Genomic DNA, 19,981 nt, shown 5'->3' with positions numbered 1-19,981 from the left:
TGTATTTCATCCACCTGTAAGGCTGTAAATCATGACTTCTTTGAATATTTTTCTACCCCTTTTTCTCTCTCTCTTCTACTTCTGATACTTCAATTGGCACACTTAATAGTGACCTATATTCTTCTGAGATTCTGTTCATTCTTTTTCATTCTTTTGTTCTGTTCTTCAGACTGCATTATCTCCATGGCTCTCTCTTCAATTTGCAGATTCTTTCTTCTGACAACTCAAATCTACTGTTGATCCCTCTGGTAAGTTTTTCCTTTTGTTATACTTTTCAATTCCAGAATTTCCATGTTTAAAACATTTTTTTAAATTGTGGTAAAATAAACATAAAACTTACCATTTAACTACTTTTAAGTGTACTGTGGCATTAAGTACATTTGCATTGTTATGCAAACATCACCACAAAACTCTTTTCATCTTACAAAACTGAAACTCTGTACCTATTAAAGAATAATTTCCCATTCCCTCTCACCCCAATCCTTGGCAACCACCATTCTACTTTCTGTCTCTATGAGTCTGACTACTTTAAGTACATCCATATAAGTGAGACCATACAGTGTGTTTTTGTGACTGCCCTATTTTACTTAGCATAGTGTCTTCAAAGTTCATCCACACTGTAGCATGTTCAGAATTTCTTTCCTTTTTAAGGCTGAATAATATTCCATTGTACATATAAACCACATTTTTTTTTTACTCATTCACCGATGGACATTTCAGTTACTTCCACTTTTTGGATACTGTGAATAATGCTATCAAAAAAAGGTGTACAAATTTCTCTCCAAGTCTCTGTTTTCAATTCTTTTGGGTGTATATCCAGAAGCAAAATTGCCAGGTGAGGTGGTAATTCTGTTTTTATCTCTTTGAGAAACTACCGTACTGTTTTGCACAGCAGCCACACCATTTTATATTCCCACCAACAAGGTACAAAGGTTCCAATTTCTCCAGAAGCAAAATTGCCAGGTGAGGTGGTAATTCTGTTTTTAACTCTTTGAGAAACTACTGTACTGCTTTGCACAGCAGCCACACCATTTTATATTCCCACCAACAAGGTACAAAGGTTCCAATTTCTCCACATCCTCACTAATGCTTGTTTTTTGTTTTGTTTTGTTTTTTATATATAGTAGCCATTCTAACTGGTGTGAGGTGATATCTCACGGTGGTTTTGATTTGCATTTCGATAATGATTAGTGATGATGAGCATCTTTTTACTGGCTTTTTGGCCATTTGTAGGTCTTCTTTAGTGAAATATCTACTTCAAGTCCTCTGCACATTTTTTGTTTTTTTGTTTCTTTGGTTGGTTTTGTTTTGTTTTGTTTTTTGCTGTTGAATTGTAGGAATTCTTTATATATTCTGGATACTAACCCCTTATTAGATATATGATTTATAGATTTTTTTCTCCCATTCCAAAGGTTGCCTTTTCACTCTATTGATTGTGTCCTTTGTTGTGCGGAAGCTTTTAATTTTGATGTAGTCCAATTTATCTATTTTTACCTTTGTTGTTTGTGCTTCTGGTATCATGTCTGCATTTTCTATCGCTTTAAAAAGAGTCACTATTTGGTGATTCACTGCCACCATACCTTCATTTTTTTCTTTAAAAATGGTTTCTTTTAGGGGCGCCTGTGTGGCTCAGTTGGTTAAGGTGATGACTTTGGCTCAAGTCATGATCTCACACTTTACAGAGTTCAAGCCCCGCATCGGGCTCTGTGCTGACAGCTTGGACCCTGGAGCCCACTTTGGATTCTGTGTCTCCCTCTCTCTCTGCCCCTCCCCCACTCATGCTCTGTCGTTCTCTCCCCAAAATAAATGAACATTAAAAAAAATGTTTTAAATGGTTTCTTTTAATCTTTGAGTATTTATAATAGCTACTTTGAAGTCTTTGTTTTGTTCAGTGTATGGGCCCCTCAAAAGCAGTGTCAATTGTCTAGTTTATTTCTCCTGTGTATGTCACAATTTCTAATTTCTTTACATGTGTCATAAATTTTTATTTAAAACTAGACATATTATAGATATGTTATATATCTATAACTGTACATAACATAGCAACTCTGGTTACTGATGTTCCCAGACCTTAGAGGTTTTGTTACTGATATTTGTTTGCTTGTTTATTTGGCTGATCTAATTCTGTGAAGTCTACTTTCCACAGAGTATAGCTGTTGATTTCCCTGCTCAGATTTTTCCTCCTTGTTTTTATATTTTAGTCTGGCTTCTGAAGAATGACCCATAAGCCACTTAACTGAGCAAAGGTTGTGCTTAAGCCCCCTTAACTATGGCTTTTCACCCTTTACTATGGCTGGTGTGGAACTTAGAGACTACTTTCATAGTTCAGGGAGTTAAGGGATGGGGGGAAGGTCTAAATACAAAGGGGTGGCACAAAGACAACCTCTGGGGAGTTTTAATTTTTATTTATCCTGTCTGTGCTGATGGTCACAAAATCCTCAGCATGTGTAAACACTCACAAAACTATAGTGTCATCAGATTCATAATTTTATAGTAAAATGAATGTTACTATATATAATTTTTGTTGAAGTGGCCATGATTTGCCTTTAAAAAAATTACTTCTGGGGTGCCTGGGTGGCTCAGTTGGTTAAACGTCTGACTCCGGACTTTAGCTCAGGTCATGATCTCATGGTTTGTGGGATTAGGCCCCACGTTGGGCTCTGTGCTGACAGCATGGAACCTGCTTGGGATTCTCTCTCCCTCCCTCTGTCCCTCCTGTGTGCATGTGCACTCCCTCTCAAAATGAAAGAAAGAAAGAAAGAAAGAAAGAAAGAAAGAAAGAAAGAAAGAAAGAAAGAAAGTTCTATATCTGTGTTGCTCTTACATAGTTGGATCCAATTTGATCATTTGAGTTCTTAGAAGTTTGCTGCTTAATATTTAATGGGGAGACAGAAAAAAAAATCTTTCTCATTATATCATTACCAATTGAGGGTAATTTTCCCTTAAAATGCAATAAAAATTAAACTTTAAAAAACGTATCACTGTAATACGTAATAGTATGACAATGTCAAGTTTTTATACCTGATCAAACGAAGCTTTTCTGGATTAAGCTGTTAAGTCATTTTTCTTCAAATAAAAATTCTGGATTATTTAACTGTTACTGACAAGTCTCACAGAGCCTGAAGACACTCAAGGAAAAACCAAACAAACGTGAACAGAAGTAGAGATCGTGAAAATCAGGACTGACAGCAAAAGGTGCTTGGCTGGACACTCCTCCACCCTCTAGGTCCTTAGGGATACCAAACTCTGCACAGTAGGCTGAGGCAGAAAGTGACAGAACCTCCCAACAATTCTCTCTTCCTGCACCAGCCACCATTTTAATTTCAAGTCAAGTCTAAAGCAATCACTTTCTTTCTGATACCTTTGTAACAATACATGAGCCCCCCACCGCCTCACTATGCTAAGCACATTCATATCCCCTTATTTTCACTTTTAGTCTGTAAAAAAGGCAAAAACAAACAAAACCAAGAAATGAATGAACAAATAAAAAAATAAAAAGGAAGACAATAAACTCAGTCCAAATCTTTAAGCTGAGCTCCATTCTCCTCTTGCTCTTACAAAACCCCCCTTTCTCTTGACAGCAACCACAGTTTTTTTTTTACCTTTTCTAATTTAGTCTATAGTCTCAGAATATAGTCTAGACATATTTTTATCCACTCTATCATTTTAAAAAAATGTTCTCTTTCTTCCTTTGAGCCACTCAACTTGAAAAGCACCCTATTAATCAAACTGTAGCCACCTATTTTACTCCATCTTGATAGGGCATGTGGCATTTCATTTTTTTAATGAAAAAAATTTAAAGTTTATTTATTTTGAGGGAGAGAGAAAGAGAGAGCATGAGCAAGTGAGAGGAGGGCAGAGAGAGAGGGAGAGAGACAGAGAGAATCCCAAGCAGGCTCCATGCTGTTGGCACAGAGCCCAACACAGGGCTCAAACTCACAAACCATGAGATCATGACCTGAGCTCAAATCAAGAGTCAGACGCTTAACCAACTGAATCAGCCAGGTGCCCCATGGCACGTGGCACACCATATACCTGTGCTGACATTGTGTGCAGGAGGGCTGTGACTCATCAGAGTTGAAATCACTTGGCAGCTAGGGCATGCTGATGTGGCTGACTATCACAAATCTCACTGGAACAGTACTCTATCCGTTGCATTTCTGACTCTTTGGGTTAAATAGCTCACTGACATCTCTTTCTCTCCTCCCCAACCCAGAAAAAATGATGATAAACCCATGTGGGATATGTCTTTACTTCCCCAAAGAGGCAACAGTGCAGAGAGGAATTACATGATTATTCCTATCTTACAATTGCAGGAGAAAGAGACAAGATGATAAAGAAATATAAGAGAGGATGAACAGAAAAGCACTCCTTATAAGGATCAAAAACGGTAAGAAAGAAACTTGAAAAACCAGCTTTCTTAGTTATAAGTATTCCAGGAAAACACTCTTCTATGAGTAACAAAAGTCCTCAAACAAAGGCTAGGCCAAAACATGGTATACTACATACATGCTACTAAATTCCTTTTGGTTTCTCAAGGCACCGTGGCTTTAAATTAAGTTTAAGGTTCTGTTGACAGTGGATTCAATTTAGTTTCAATCTAAACCTCTGTCCGCAAGTAAACCTGGTGACAGATTCTACTCATTTAGGCCCAAACTTAGGAATATACTTTAAAGAGAGACTCTTTAAGTAACTATCAAAAGTACTTATTCTCACATGTTACCACACAAAAATGGGTTGAAAGGGAGGCCTACTGTTTTTGCTCACGATTTTCTTAACATCAACTGCCACCAGGACCAAATAGTTACCCGAAATAACCTTCTGATTAAGGCCACAAGAACATCCTAGCAGCATTTGGCAGAAAGAATTGAGAAGGCCAGTACTCTCCTAACGTGCTATCACTTTTAATAAACACTGGTGAGATACACTTTGATACTACAAAGATAAGTGCTCTGGAAATACAAGCTAGATGACTTATTCTTTCCATCATCCCTTGTAACTGTCACTCAAAATATTATCTTTTATAATGGTTTTATAATTCACTACTTTATATTGAAGACCAAGAATGATGGTCCCTTACAAAATTTAAATGAATAATCTTAACACAAAGTATTATTTCAATGACTTAAAAATGTTGGGTTCCCCAGCTCCCATCCTTTATATAATACTGAACCTGAGATCCTACTCAATTTGAGGTCATATCAGAGCTCACCAAACATCCACAGCCATAAGCAGTGAAAGCAAACCCTTGCTGAATACCTGTTACCCTGAAGAATTAACAAAACTAACCTTTATCAATAACTGCCACGCATCACTTTGTATGGGCCTCTTCCCAAGAGCCAAGATCTCAAGTCTCTGCCTTAAAAATAAGTCAAAATCTCCCATTGTAAAAATAATACACACTCATATAAAAAAAAAAAACCTGGTACGTACACAAGAAAGTAAAGCAAGGAAAAGTGCTCTTTGCTCACCACTGAAAAATAACCACTGTTTTGTGTACATTCTGATGTACTACTAGTTTTATTCATCAAAGTATGCATTACTTACGTAAGCCACTGGGAGGCCACTGCCAAATTAAATTAAAAAGTCAAAATCAAAATGAATTATAACAGCCCTGTTTTGAAAAGAAAGTTTTTCATTATTACATAATGCATGCTCATTAGAAAAAAAAAAAGAAAACAAAAAACCTATAGGTAGCCAAAGAGAAGAGGGAAGACATCACACATCAGCTAATCTCCTTGAGATAACTATTGCTTACATCTGATGCAAAGCATTCGTTTTTCATGTACATATAAGTACTTTCCTTTTTTTTTTCTTTAACTTTTGAGAGAGAGAGAGAAAGAGAGAGAGGGAGGGAGAAAGAGGATCCCAAGCAGGCTCCATGCTCAGTGAGGAGCCTGATGTGGGACTCGATCCTATGACTTGGGATCATAACCTGAGCTGAAAGCAAGAGCTGGACACTCAACTGACTGAGCCATCCAGGAGCCCCTGTGCCTTCCTTTCAAAAAAGAAAATGAAGCCATTAGCCATTAAAAAAATTGCCTTCCATGTAGAAAACGGTTATACATATGTATTTTGTAACCTTCAAGTTTCACTCGTAATAGATAGAACGCAATCACTTTTAAATGGCTGCAGAGAGTTGCATTACATGGTAACACCATATATGATCTAACTAGTACCTTATCAGGTTGTTTCTGGGGATGTTTCTTTGAAGCATTAGGTCTTCAGTAGTCTATAATAAGCAAAGGGTTGTTCCTCCTCCTTTTTCATCAAGTTTAATTTTTTTTCGACTGAACAATAATGAGAAAAGGTTTAGCCCAAACCACTTACCCACTCTCGTTTTTAATCAAACATATGTGGACTAGGTATAAGATTGCTTTTAGAAACAAAACTATTTTTGCCAAAGTGAAATACTAAAGGGAATGACTATTAAGCAAATTCTCTTTGTAGAGAAATGAAAATAGCCTTTTGCTTGCTATCAATAAGAATGGTCCAAATGGACCAATCGTTTGAACTTTCTCTTGGATTTATAGTTATTGAGAGTTCGCTGGTTTTAAAGAAAATATTTTATATTCAGACTAACTCAGAATGTTAAAAATCAGCTGTCTCTGTCCTCTGCATTGGTGAGACATAGCTTTCTTATCAGTGTGCAACTAACACATTCAGTGGGCTTCATATACTCCGTAAACAGACACAGGTGTAGAAATAGCAGTGCCTGCAGCTTAATGTCTAAGAGCTCAGTTTTTTCAAACACAACCCGGTCTGAAGATTGTGCAACACTGGTATATACACTTGCCACCTTTACCCCCTGTCTCCCATTACACAGCAAACTGAAGTTCGAGCCAGACGCCCTCACTTGTCATTTCTCACTTCAAGGATCTTTTAATACTCTGCAAATATGTAATTAACTATAGCCATAAAAGCCAAGGGTTCTACCTATCCCATTTTTAAGGGCTAAAATATTAGAGCCATGGTGCCCTGGCCAAGATAAAGCATGTCTTCTTTGGAGACAGCAGTGTGCCACTGTGTGACAATTTTTAAACAGCACTGGCAAAACATGTCCTCAGAAAACCCTTTCTTCGTTATGATCACAAAAAGCTTTTATTGTACTAAATGCTATACAAAGTATAACAAACAGACACACTCTCAGTAGTTTGTGTTTTCAACCCAAGAAAATTCCATCAGGCAAAAGCACAATGAGGTGTGTGGCAGGTGGTGAGTAGAGGGACTCACAGGAGGAGTAACTATTTTGATTGGGAAGGGTAAGAACCACCACCTTCCTAACTCTAGATAATTTATTACACTGAAGAAGGCAGAGCACCTGTGGCCTTGACCATTTCAACTGAGCAATTAACCACTTAATTTCATTAAGTGCCGGCATGTGTACCATTGTTTGCTGCAGATATAAAAACGTCAAGATGAAATAGGTCACTATCCTTCACCTCTAGCAGACAGCCTCCAAGCTGACCACATCTGTGCTTACATTTTCTTTAGGTCCTCGCTCTGCCCCTACATCTAGGGTGTCACATGGAATTCCCCATGGCAGGGACGGGGAAGGACATTCCTGCAGGTGATACAACAGCACACCAACAAAGCTCTCCTGTGGGAGTGACAGAGTTGGGAAAATGGGGTAGTCAAACTTCCCCTACTGCCACCTATCTTCTGACATAGGCTTCATGAAGAAAGCGACCAATCTAGCCAGCAGTCTGTGACACAAAATGATCAATCACCAGCTAACATCAAGAGGCTCCTTGTTTTGACCTCTGCCCAAATTCCCCTTCTGGTGGCTGTGTAAAAGTCACATGGGGAAGAGGGAGTCCACTGAATAACACTGATATAATCTGATAGCACATTACTATCACATTTTCTCATTTGCTTCTCATTTGAAATGGGCACTGTCTTAACTACTGAGTTCAGAAAAGTAATTGCAAAATTTTCCTGGTTAATTATTAATCTTCTCTAAGTGACAGAGGAAATCCAGAGCAAAGTCAGGGCTAGAAGGGACTTTGAGAGGTCACTTATCGCCAGACTTTAGAGAGAATATTCAAAACATCACAAATACAAATCCATTTTTAGATAACTTCCAAAAAAAGGTTTACATTTTCCAGGGTTCAAATTCCCCATTTTATAAAACCCTTCTTTATATCTCATCTAGTAGTCCGCCAACCTTAGTGTGCATCAGAATCACTTACGGGGCTTGTCAAAATGCAGATTGCTGGGCCCCATCTCCCCAGGTTCTGAATCAATAGATCTTGGATGAGACCTGAGAAGGTGCATTTCTCACAAGTTCCCACGTGGTGCTGATGCTCAAGGTGCCAGGACTGCAGTGTGAGGGACCATGGTTCTAACCTAACCTTTGTTGGACTGAACTCTTATATTCTCAATGGAAATAGACACTAGTTGGTCAACAGTCCTTGGTTCTGAGGCATCTACTTACTTGCATAACAATTCAAGAGTCCCCTGGGCACTTTTTCCCCTCCAGGCTAAATAAGAGAAGTTCCCTAACATCATATTATAGATATCAGTTTTCAACCCTTTAATCATTTTGTGGCGTTCTTGGTTGAGCCTTCTCCAAGTCTCTTTTAGTTGTGGAGCCATGAACTAGACCCAGAACCTTAGTCAGAGAGACTGGCTGAGGTTGCATATGAGGGGAAAAATGACTCACAGATTCATACAGTATATTCCTATTTATTAATCTCCAATACCCGAAGCTTGCCTTATTAGCTCCCTTCTGATTCATGTTCTCTGACTCCTTTATGAGCTGCAGTAATGCTTAGGTGACCTTCGTAATGCCTTTCTTCTGAGAAGCTCAAAGCATTTCTCTAATCCAACAGTTGACTCAACATCCTAAACCAGTGTAGGGTTTTAAGGAACCAGATCTAGTGCACATCAGTTCAGGAGGAGAGAGAAAATCTGGAATGCCAGGTCAGATTTCTATACAAATCTCATTATACTGGGAAAGATGCTTCTTACTTTTATTGGACTTTATGAGACACCAGAAGTTTACGCCCTCCATATACCAACCATTCCAGGTACAGGGAAACTAGTGAACCTCCTCCCTTTGTGGAGAATTGTAACAGGGAACTGGCGCTGAGGATCTGGTTGCAGGGCTCAGTCCATCTCCATCACTTCCCTAGCTGCTGGAAGAGAAAGGGAAGGAGCACCCCTGGGCGCACAGCAGTTTGTCCTGTTTGGCAAAAGCCCAAATGAACTGAAAGCTATCCTGTGAGCTGACCCCAACTCTCCCCACTCCATTTTGTTTTCCTTTTCTTCCCTTTCACACTATTTTTTCTGCCAGTTTACTTAGTGCGTTATGTTGGGGGCCCAGTCTCTGTCTATTGCCTAATTTTAGCACGTGAGTTCTTTGCGAGTAGGAACTATGCAGTCTTTGTGCATTGTATGTGTTCTGGGGGTGCTTAATACATGCTAAATAATAACAGCAGTCCCAGTATTTCCAGGAGAAGTCAGAATTCCAGCAGAGGGTCCAATCCTATTACCATCTACTTACATACAAGACAAGCAGAGCTCAAGGCATTCCTGTGCACACTGTTCCTTTCATGAGACAAAACCGTTGAAATTCAATATAACAAAGCCTATTCCTACATAATTTCCTTTTGAAAGAGCACAAGCTAGAGATGTGATCACTGCGCACTTGCAACCAGCTCCAAGCCAAAAGGCAACCTGTTAGATAATGTAAGTTCCCATATAACAACACAGACAAGTTATCTATTACATAAACCCTCAAGTGGACGAAGAGAACCCCCAAAAAGATTCTTCGTTGCTTCCCTAAAAACTCCCTGAAAGCTTCAGAGCAGAAGGCTAATTCTCTAGGAATAAAGAGTAAAATAAACCTACTGCAGTCAGGAGCTACTCTGTCAGAGCCTCTGGGTCTGTAACTATTTTAAGAGGCAGAGGGCTAGGAGAAAAAGGCAGGCTGCCAGGGAAAGCGGTTTAAACAGGACTGGAGGACAGACACACACAGTCAACCGCAGGGAGGGCAACCATGATGGAAGGTACAGGTGTGCACAGCACAGGCGTGGAACCGTGGGCTGCTGGGCTCTTTCCACAGGCCCCAAAGCTGCCCTGCTGCTCAGCATCTGGACCCCCATTTGTGACCATGAGCTGAGCTCACTGTGATCTGTCATGCTCAAGGTCATAACTAGTCAACAGAGACTTTACTAACGAGGGAACAATAACCGGTATCACTTCATCAGGCACACAAGATAAGAAGGAGTGAAGGGAATCACCACCCCAGCAAACAGAACAAATTCCCACACTGACGCTTACATCATTAAAATGATCTTCCCTTTCATTCACCTGTATCACTCTCTCACAGCACATAAATCATTAAAACGGACACTCTCAAAGTGTTTATGAGCATTTTAGCAACTCCTCCTAGAAGAACACAAGCTTCCTCTAGTAAAAATACCTATGGAAACTTCTGTTAAATTTCAAAAATGGATACATTTTGAACAGCTTTTCTTTTTCACAGGACTGAGCTACCACTGAGGGAATGAATAACAGCTTGAAAACAATCTAGGATCCAACTACAATGCACCTTTAAAAACACTCCGCGGACATTCAGATGGCGCCTTATTAACAATTAAAAGTAAGAATAAGAGTGGTGACTTTCTTGCAATGAAAGTATGTATTATGAAGCAAATACTGTAACAAAGTCCTTTTTACTATTAAAGACGGTATTAGACTTTTCTATTATAATTACAATGAATCTGGACTGCAAATTTCTCTTCTGCTCAACAAAAAAACTTAAGTTTTAATAGGAGTTTCTTTCTAAAAATAGCTCAAGAACGCAGTTCTGTTTTTCCTTCTTACATTCTTTTCCCACTAAATGTACCACTGAAACACTTCCTTTCATTGTTGACACCTTAGGTCATTTGGATTTAAAATCAGACAATATATAATAACAAAGAAGTCTTTGAATAAAGCTTTCAAAATGGAAAATGGCATTTGAGGGAATGCCTCCCTCCTCGCTCACACAGATGACATGGGCACAGATGCCTGGTGAGGAGCTACCACAGCACCTACTAGAACTGCTTCATTAAAGTCAATATTCCTAGAGGGGATAGAATTTATTTGTTAATTGGTTAAAAAAATGTCCAGCCTGGTTCTCTGTTATAAGCATGTTATTTGGCATGAAGTTAGTGTACTCTGAATTAAAACACACCTCAAACTAAGCAAGGTGGTGCAGATTTAATTAAAAATATTTGATATTAAAATCTTTAGTTTTCTTCAGTCTAAATTTAAGTTGGCAATGACTTGTTAAATTAAGAGCAGTTAAGATTAAAGAATTTCATGACTTCGGTTAACTGTGGTAATTAACTCAATCTTCCAGAGGATGCTTTCAATTACTTTGTAAAGCCTTCATCCTAAATTTGTTTAAGTGCTTCTCTTTAGAGGTATATGGGTCTATTTTTAAACACGAAATCTTTCTTAAAAAAAAAAAAAAACTGTCCATCTGTACATTTTACACAATTACATATGACACTCCCATTATTTCTGCATATAAATTGTAACTCACAGTAAGTACAACAGGAATCTACTTTTAACTTTTTTTTTTCCTGAGAGTTAGGTTACCATAGAAATAAAGCTCAATGAGACAACCATTCCATTAGTCAAATATTTTAACAGATAAAATAAGGAATAATCTACAGACTGCTTCTGCAAAGATAAAAACAGTAAGAATCAAATACTTTCTCTTGGGAAAACCAAATGAGGTAGGTTTCTTGCAGTGGGATACACGGTAAAGAAAAACCTTTGCCACCATTCTTAGAATCCCCTGAAGTAGCCACCCCAAAGTTTCCAGTTTTCCCAAGAGATGAAAAGTTACTATGATAGCAACATTAGGAAGATTTAAGGAGAGAAGAACCAAGAGAAATCTTAAAAACCCAGCCACTACTTACAAGCACTTTCAAAGGAAATCTGAGCCGCAATTCTTCAGAAGACTGTTCTCCCGACCATGAACACAATCTGAAGTCTAAAATAGATATCCTATCACCTTAGGCCGAGAAGTCACATTTCAGCTTACTAACTTCTACTTGGGTAAACAGTTTTACAACTCCTAGAACAAACCCCAGCTAAAATTAACCGCACCGGCACAGCAGGCAGGAACTCGCTGATTTGCATCATGTGTGCTGGGATTTATTCACTAGGACAACATCGGTGTCCTCTTAATGGGAAATTTGGCCAAGGGGCGTGCTCTGCTGAACAATACATAGCATCATGATTATGCTAATTACTGAATTCAGTCCAATAATACTAACTTCTTTTAAGTTGTTTTCGCAAGTACTGACAAAGAAAGAGTAAGCTCTTTTTCACAACAGGCGCTCACTTGATTTTTTAAGCACATTCAAATCAAACAAAACTTTGGCAACAAGGTGGCAGTGCTGTATGCTCCTCACAAGGAAAAGCAAAGTAAAATTGTCAGATTCTTTACACAGTGTGATTAGATGTGGTACCATGTGAAATTGAACGGGAATCAAATATACAAACTAGTAAGTTTAACAAGTACTCTTCAATGAAAGCTTTTTTCTTGATATAAAACGAACCAATGTCCTTCACTTGCTTTCTAGCTTTGTCTTCTGCACTTCCAAGGAGTTGCTATTAGGACACAGGTTCACTAATAAATTACAAGTGAGAACAAACATCTCAAACATTTGCAAAAGGCATCGTCCTTGGCAAGAAACATTCTGAAGTGCATTTAACTGCGTGGCTAGCTGGAACTAGTAAACTGTCGTCTATAGATGACACACCATCTATAAATCATGTTGACACTCAAGTTAACAGCTGAAGACCCCAAGCACACATCTGATAGTCAAAAGAAAATGAGAAATAGCACAGAATTTCTTTTAAAATATATATACTTCCAAATATATATATATGTACTTCCTTAATAAGTACAACTTATTATCAAAGCCACAGAATTGCACAACATCTACTCAAGATGGTTTCGATTAGTTTTAAACATTTGAGTTCTGGTGACATACTCAGGTCTTACTGGACACTTTATGAAAGATCTCAAAACACATTACAAACCTCAAATCCCCAAACACATCAGGGAGATATTATTCCCACCCCCCCCCCTTTTTTTTTAAACACATGGGTAAAACAGGGAAATTCAATGACTTGTCCAAGGCTTCATTCTGAATCAACACTGGATCATTCCATCGCCCTCCTAACCTCTGTATGACATATATGTCTTCCATATTAACCATTTAGCTATAATCCTATAGATCTTTTCTAAGCTGTTTTTCTGATTTTAAAATGTTAGTTTAAGAACGCAAGAGATTTAAAAAAAAAAAAAGAAGAAGAAGAATGTAAGAGATTTATTCTACTTAACTCCAAAATCCCAGATCTGTGCTACAGGGTTTCACTCCTTGACTCTCTGTCACAGGTAGGTATCCTATTACATGGATCTTTAAGACAGGACTATGCTCTTATGAAGCACCGTCCGCCTATGGCACAAACACCCAAAGTGGTAAACAGGTTGATTCCCATTGGCATGAGCTGGTAACCACCAGCACAAACCTCCTCCAAGTTGTTTACAAAAACTGCTAGCTGCAGGTCTGGGATGCCACCCCCAATGCCCAATGGTAAGCAGGACTCGCTAAAACCCTTGCAAGATGGTAGCTAGAGGTACACTCACCACTACCCCAACCCAAAGTCACTGGAGGTAAGCATTTCCCACTCTATGCCAAAAGGAAAGAAGTTGGCACTATCAAAGATGACTACCCCTAATCAATATAATTAACTCTTAGCGATCGACAGCAAACTCACTCTAGAATTCTTAATGCCAAAAGAAGATGCTGTGAGGCTATTTTTGACACAATCATCCTTATCCTGTTATCATAGTTTGGAAAAAGAGTTTCTTTTCTTTTTTTTTTTTTTTTAATGTTTATTTATTCTTGCGAGAGAGAAATAGAGTATGAGCAAGGGAAGGGCAGAGAGAGGGAGACACAGAACATGAAACAGGCTCCAAGCTCTGAGCTGTCAGTACAGAGCCTGTCACAGGACCTGAACCCATGAGCCGTGAGATCATGACCTGAGCTGAAGTCCGACGTTCAACCAACTAAGCCACTCAGGCACCCCTGGAAAAAGAGTTTCTAAGCTAAAACACATTCCTTCCCTAAACCAGAAAGAAAAAGCAAATACACCAACTTTATTTAGGCACTGGAGTTTGCATTGCAGAAGAACACTATGATAAGTCTTATATCCATTATACGGAGGGCAGGGAACACTGAGTTTTCCAGTTCCTCATGTATCAAATATGCTGAGTATGACTCCACTGTTTCTTTCAACACTGGCCACACCTGTTCCAAAATGGAAGAACCAAAACATTCCAAAGAAAATAGTGTATCCTCCAATTTACATTAGTCACTCTGCTGCTTCCTTTTCATTAGTGAAAATAATTTAAGAGTCAACTGTACTTTTGTTCCAGGCATACTTATGACAGTAGAGAAAAACCTATGTGCATCATTAAAAGCAAGGTAAATTCTCCCCATTTGTTCTCAGGAAGTTTTGGTGGTGGGGAGGAAGGCCAGGCAATGCCATGTGAGTGGAAGGAAGATGGTGATCTATGGCTTATCTAGTGCAACAGATTCATGCAATTGAAACAAAAACAAAAACTAGTTTTATGAACTCACATTAATGAATTAAACTGGATATCGACCCTCTAGAGTAGCCACATACATGATTTTAAATTTTCTAGTAGTAAGGTAAAAAAATAATAAAAATAACAGGAAAATTAATTTGAATAATATATTTGGTTTAACTCAATATATCCAAGATACTATCATTTCAACATGTAATGAATATAAAGATGACTAATGAGTTGGTGGGAGAAATGGAAAGCTGAGGAAAGCTGAAGATCAGAAGATCGGGGGCGGGGGGAGGAAAAATGATCTAGGAAGGAGAAAGACAGGACCAAAGGAGGATGAATAGCCCAAAAGGAGGGAGAAGGAAAGAAGGAAAGAATTTCCCCCCAGGCATGGAATTCAGTCATAAAATCATGTACCAGATACTGGAATGCTCCTGTTCGGGGCTAGGTGCTGCTGATACAGGGAGGGCAGACAAGATTCTGGTGCGAAGGGCAGACCCACCCAAACAACGTTCTGGAGCACAAAGACACAGTGATGTGCTCTGTGCTCTGGGAGCACAACTGGGGTAGAGTGGGGAAGAGATGTAGTTTATTTTTTAAATGAAGGTGTTTTTTTTTAATAATTATTTAGTTTTGAAACAGAGAGAGAGAGAGAGAGAGAGAGAGAGAGAGAGAGCGCTAGTGCAAGCAGGGGAGGGGCAGAGAGAGAGAGAGGAGACAGAATCCAAAGCAGGCTCCAGGCTCTGAGCTGTCAGCACAGAGCCCAACTCAGGGTTTGAACCCATGAACCATGAATTGCCACCCAGGTGCCCCTTCTGAAATATTTAAAAATCACATCTGGACCCAGCAGTAAAATTTCCATTCTGAGCTTTTATCATCTTCAAATTAAATCTGGTTATTTGGTCCAACTAGTGAGGGTGGTGGGGTAGGGAAAGAGTAGAAAGGGGGGAAAAAAACCCCTCATGTATCTCTATGGTTCTCAGTTTTTCAGAGGATGACATAAAATACTCAAAGCCTCCATGCTGGAAAAATACATGATCAACCCACTAGGTAAGCAACTCTTCTTTGGATGCAGCTGTGGAGTCAGAAAGAGCTGGGTACAAAATGTAGTCTCCCACCTACCAGCTCTATGACTTCAGGGAACTCAGCTAACCTCTATGACTCTGCTTCCTTACCTGTAAAACAAGGGTAATAATGCCAACATCAAGGGCCAGTGTTAAAACTCCCTGAGATGCCATATAGCACCAGCACACATGAGCTCTCAATAAACAGCTGTAGCCATCACGATCACACCACTTCTGCCATCAATGTAGTCTTTGCTGAAGATCAATTTGGGATATTTACTGAGTGAGGAAGGATTAAAGGTTCCCGACTTTTACAGCTCAAGGCTTCAAAAAAAAAAAGTTGAAAGGGGCTTCAAATGATTACTAAGTATTTCAGGGGAGCCTAGGGTCTATAAACTATCCCTCTGAAAACTGTGTAGTTTTGACAGCCTGATTTTCTCTATTTGATCATCTCATGTTGCTGGCCTAAGGATCAATCAGAATTTAGGGACACTAAGCACATTCATGAATTCCCTATCTTGGCAGACTGTTGCAGTAATGACCCCCTATTTGTTCCTGCTTCCCTATATCCACACCCTTTGGCCTGCAAGACAAGAGCAAAGTTGAAAAGTGCTGACCCATGGAGGCTCGCCCTCTCTTGCTGCACTTTGGGCCCCAAGAACACCTCATGAAGAAGCCCTGGCCAGGCCACTGATGATGACCATCTGGAACAAAGATGTGCCACCTGCTGCCAAGGCTCCCGCACCAGCCAGCAGGACAACTCCGGACATGTGCAGGAGGCCATCATAGACTGTGTGGCCCCAGCAGGGCTGTCAGCCACCTGCAGAGAACAGCCAGGCTAGCCCAAACCAAAAGAACCACCTCAGTGACCTATGTTATTGTGAGGCATCATATGTGTTTGTTTGTCTAAGTCACTAGTATTAGGTGATTTGTTACACAGCAAAATCTCACTAATATACATATCTTCAAAAAATTTGTAACATTCCATCCCTGGATCTCCAAACTAAACCTTTCAAGACTAACTGATGTCTGTTATTCTTAAAATTCACAATTCTGCTTACTATATTTACTTTATCATATCAATTATTATGTTAATCAAACTAAAATGAAACAGTGATATGGTCTGATTATAAAACTGCTACAGTGGTAAGTTCTCCATTTAGTCCATCCTATAATTTGAAACAAAATACACATGGCCTTTAATGCTACAACTACACATATATGCTAAAGAGATGGTTCTTTCATCCTAGGCTTCAGAGGGATTATACTGGCATAGGTCACAGCTATCCAACCTGTTTTAGTACTTCAGAAATGGATTAGAGTACCAATTTACCCACACATGAGCAGAAACCTCTAACTCCAAAAGTGCAAACCATTTCCTCTTCATCAGTCATTTTTTTGTAAGCTAAAAAAAGAGAGAGAGAAACATAGCAAACTCTTAAAAACAGTTCTTTTTAAAACTCTGCTAAGTAATTAATTCAGCATGATTTTATAACACAATTTATATCAGTACTGTGAACATAAAGACAGTACTGTTACTGCTAGTGTTTGAATACTTATTTTAACATAGCTGATTTTTTAAAGTATCTTAGAATAATACTGGGAAATTTTTACTGTTTGAATACATTCCTAAAAGGTCATCCATTTAACAAACATTTGTTGGGGTGTCTGGGTGGCTCAGTCAGTTGAGCGTCCGACTTCAGCTCAGGTCATGATCTCACAGTTCGTGAGTTCAAGCCCCATGTTGGGCTCTGTGCTGACAGCTCAAAGCCTGGAGCTTGCTTCAGATTCTGTGACTCCCTCTCTCTCTGCCCCTCCCCTGCTCGTACTCTGCCTCTCTCTATCTCTCTCATAAATAAATACACTTAAAAAAAAAAATTGTTAAACACTTGGTTTCTGCCATCATGAAACTCCCAAGCATCTGTAAGATTTGTATGAATGGCAGGATATTCATGATTATAGCAGAAAATAGTGTGAATGAAAGTTCTGCCTTCAGGAGGCTTATAATCTGGTATGAGACATCTCGGTAAATATAAACTGTCTACCATATAAGAGAGTAATCAGTAAGTATCTCAAAGGGTAAAATTTCATTCCATTAGAAACCTAAGAAGAGGCTTCTAGTTGGGTTAATCAGGAAAAGGAATCTTGGAAAAAGTGACATTTGAATAGCACCTTTGCATACTGGTGAGCTGTCAAAAGCAAAAGGAGTGGAAAGAACATTATACAGAAGCAATGACGTAAGCAAAGATAGAGAAAAAGGAAAGCTACAATGTATGCCTGGGGAATGGAATGGATTCAGAATCCATCTGTATTTGCCTGGTTTCAAATTCTAGCTTCATCATCAGTAATTGTTGACCTTGGGCAATTACTTTCGCTATGCTTAGTTTCTTTATCTTTAAAACGGGGATAGTAATCTACATACTTCATAGGGCTATTATGAAGATTACATGAGTTTATATTTATAAAGCATGTAGAACAGTGCCTGGTGTTTAATATATAAACATTTCATTAAATAAATAAATTCACACATTTATGCATACACAGCAAGGTATGCAGGCAAATGTGCATGAATATAGATATAGAGATAGCTATATCACTGAGGACAGTACCTGGTAGGTAGCAGGTGCTAAATATACTCGTAATTTTTTCCCCTTTGTCTAGAGTTCATAAAGAGTCACACTAGAGTACAGGGTCAGCCATATTTTAAGATGCCCCAACATTAGCCTCCACTCAGTTAAAAGAGTTTCACTCCTTTCTCTTGGGGCAACACTTCTGAATTTGCTGATATAAGATGCTCTGCTTGGAACACAGACACAGCCTGGCTGTCAGATTCAAACAAACAAGAACTAGTATCTTATGTAATAAATACACCTTCAATGAAAAAATAAGCATAGGCTTATTATTAAGTACAAACTGAACCTCTACAGTTAGTCAGGCTAACCTAAAATAACAAACAAATGTATTCTGATATTTTAGGGAAAACAACATTAGACTTAAAGCCATAGTATTTCAAAACGTAGGTTAACAAAATCTTACTAATTCTACTCTAATTTGGCTTCAAGGTAGTCATATATCCACACTGAAAATACTTTCAAATGCAGTCTTATTACTTGAATCTATTAAGAAAATGTTAAACTGAGTTCTGTCCATTTTTAAGGCAAAAGTACTAAAGATAGTTAAACATACTAAAATAAATACTGCTAAAACTACTTGAAAATATTCTAAGTTGAAATAAGTAAAACTGTCCTGCAATCGCATACTATTTATTTGTTTAGAAACCTCTTTCTCACAGATAATGCAAAGGCAAATTTCACCCATCACGAATCAAACTTGGTGGCCAATCCTGGATTCATGAGCTGTGCTTAACTGCTAATCAGAAACACCCATTTCTCAGTTTATGCAATCCAATTATAAGAAAACTATTAGGAATCAGGGAATAAGCTACAGACTTCCAAAACCTTTTGGTATGTTAGCACTAAACGTTAATTTTTGTTATCTCAATCTGCACTGCTCCATAAGCAATCAAGCTTACTTCAAGAGTATGTACAATCTTTTTTGGATAAGAGCTACTCTACTTCCTAACTTGAGATTTCAGACTTTCAAAGGAAAAGAGGGCTGTAGGAAAGTACTTAACAGAACTCTATTGCTGGGATCATTCAAATCGAAGTTTACTAGCTTTGCAACCATTGGCAAGTTACTTAACAGAATTCTCTTTGCCCACCTGCAAAATAAGGATAAGAATACACTTCCAAGGACTGCTGAGAAAACGAGTTAATGCACATATAGTACTCAGAACAATGATTCACACAGATTTCTATACATAAAATATATTTATATATATTTTTATTTGTGTGTGTGTATATATATATATATATATATATATAGAGAGAGAGAGAGAGAGAGAGAGAGAGAGAGAGAAGCTAGTTAGCTACATAAAAGAACAATGAGTGGGAATTCCAGATTGAACCACCTGTATGTAGTAATGAATCTACTTTTTTTGGGCTTTTAGGTTCCTTCTCTATCTTATTTTAGATGCACAGGAAACTTACAGGGTAAGAATGAAAGGATCCTCATAATAACAGCCCAAAGCCACCAGTTTTATTATTAATAATTTCAAATATGTTCTCATGGGTCCTCAAGTATTTATAAGGTTTGTTTGAAAGGCAAATAAATGCTCAAGTATGTGGTAGAACACAGCACTTGGTACTTACTAATTTACCAAGAGACATGGGAAATCAAGCATGTATGCTCTAGGGGCACCTGGGTGGCTCAGTCAGTTAAGTGTCCAACTTCAGCTCAGGTC

The 19,981-nt window shown here is 38.6% G+C and overlaps 1 protein-coding gene across 8 annotated transcripts in view; it reads right to left on the bottom strand.

Moving 5' to 3' along the window:
- The window catches only part of SLC20A2 (solute carrier family 20 member 2), a 106,807-nt gene that overhangs the window by 61,861 nt on the left and 24,965 nt on the right, over nt 1-19,981 (bottom strand). The window contains exon 3 of one of the 8 annotated variants that reach the window (XM_047855328.1): nt 17,012-17,083. The exons of 6 other annotated variants lie outside the window; for them this stretch is intronic. The gene's annotated coding sequence lies outside the window, so the exon portion shown is untranslated. Of the gene's footprint in view, nt 1-11,921; nt 12,190-17,011; nt 17,084-19,981 lie in introns of those variants that run through there. One more of the 8 variants, XM_047855336.1, reaches the window with a different exon arrangement.

This window comes from Prionailurus viverrinus, chromosome B1 (assembly GCF_022837055.1).
Source record: "Prionailurus viverrinus isolate Anna chromosome B1, UM_Priviv_1.0, whole genome shotgun sequence".
NCBI lineage: Eukaryota > Metazoa > Chordata > Mammalia > Carnivora > Felidae > Prionailurus > Prionailurus viverrinus.
Note: the sequence above shows the minus strand (reverse complement) of the source record. Positions and strands in the feature narration are given on the sequence as shown.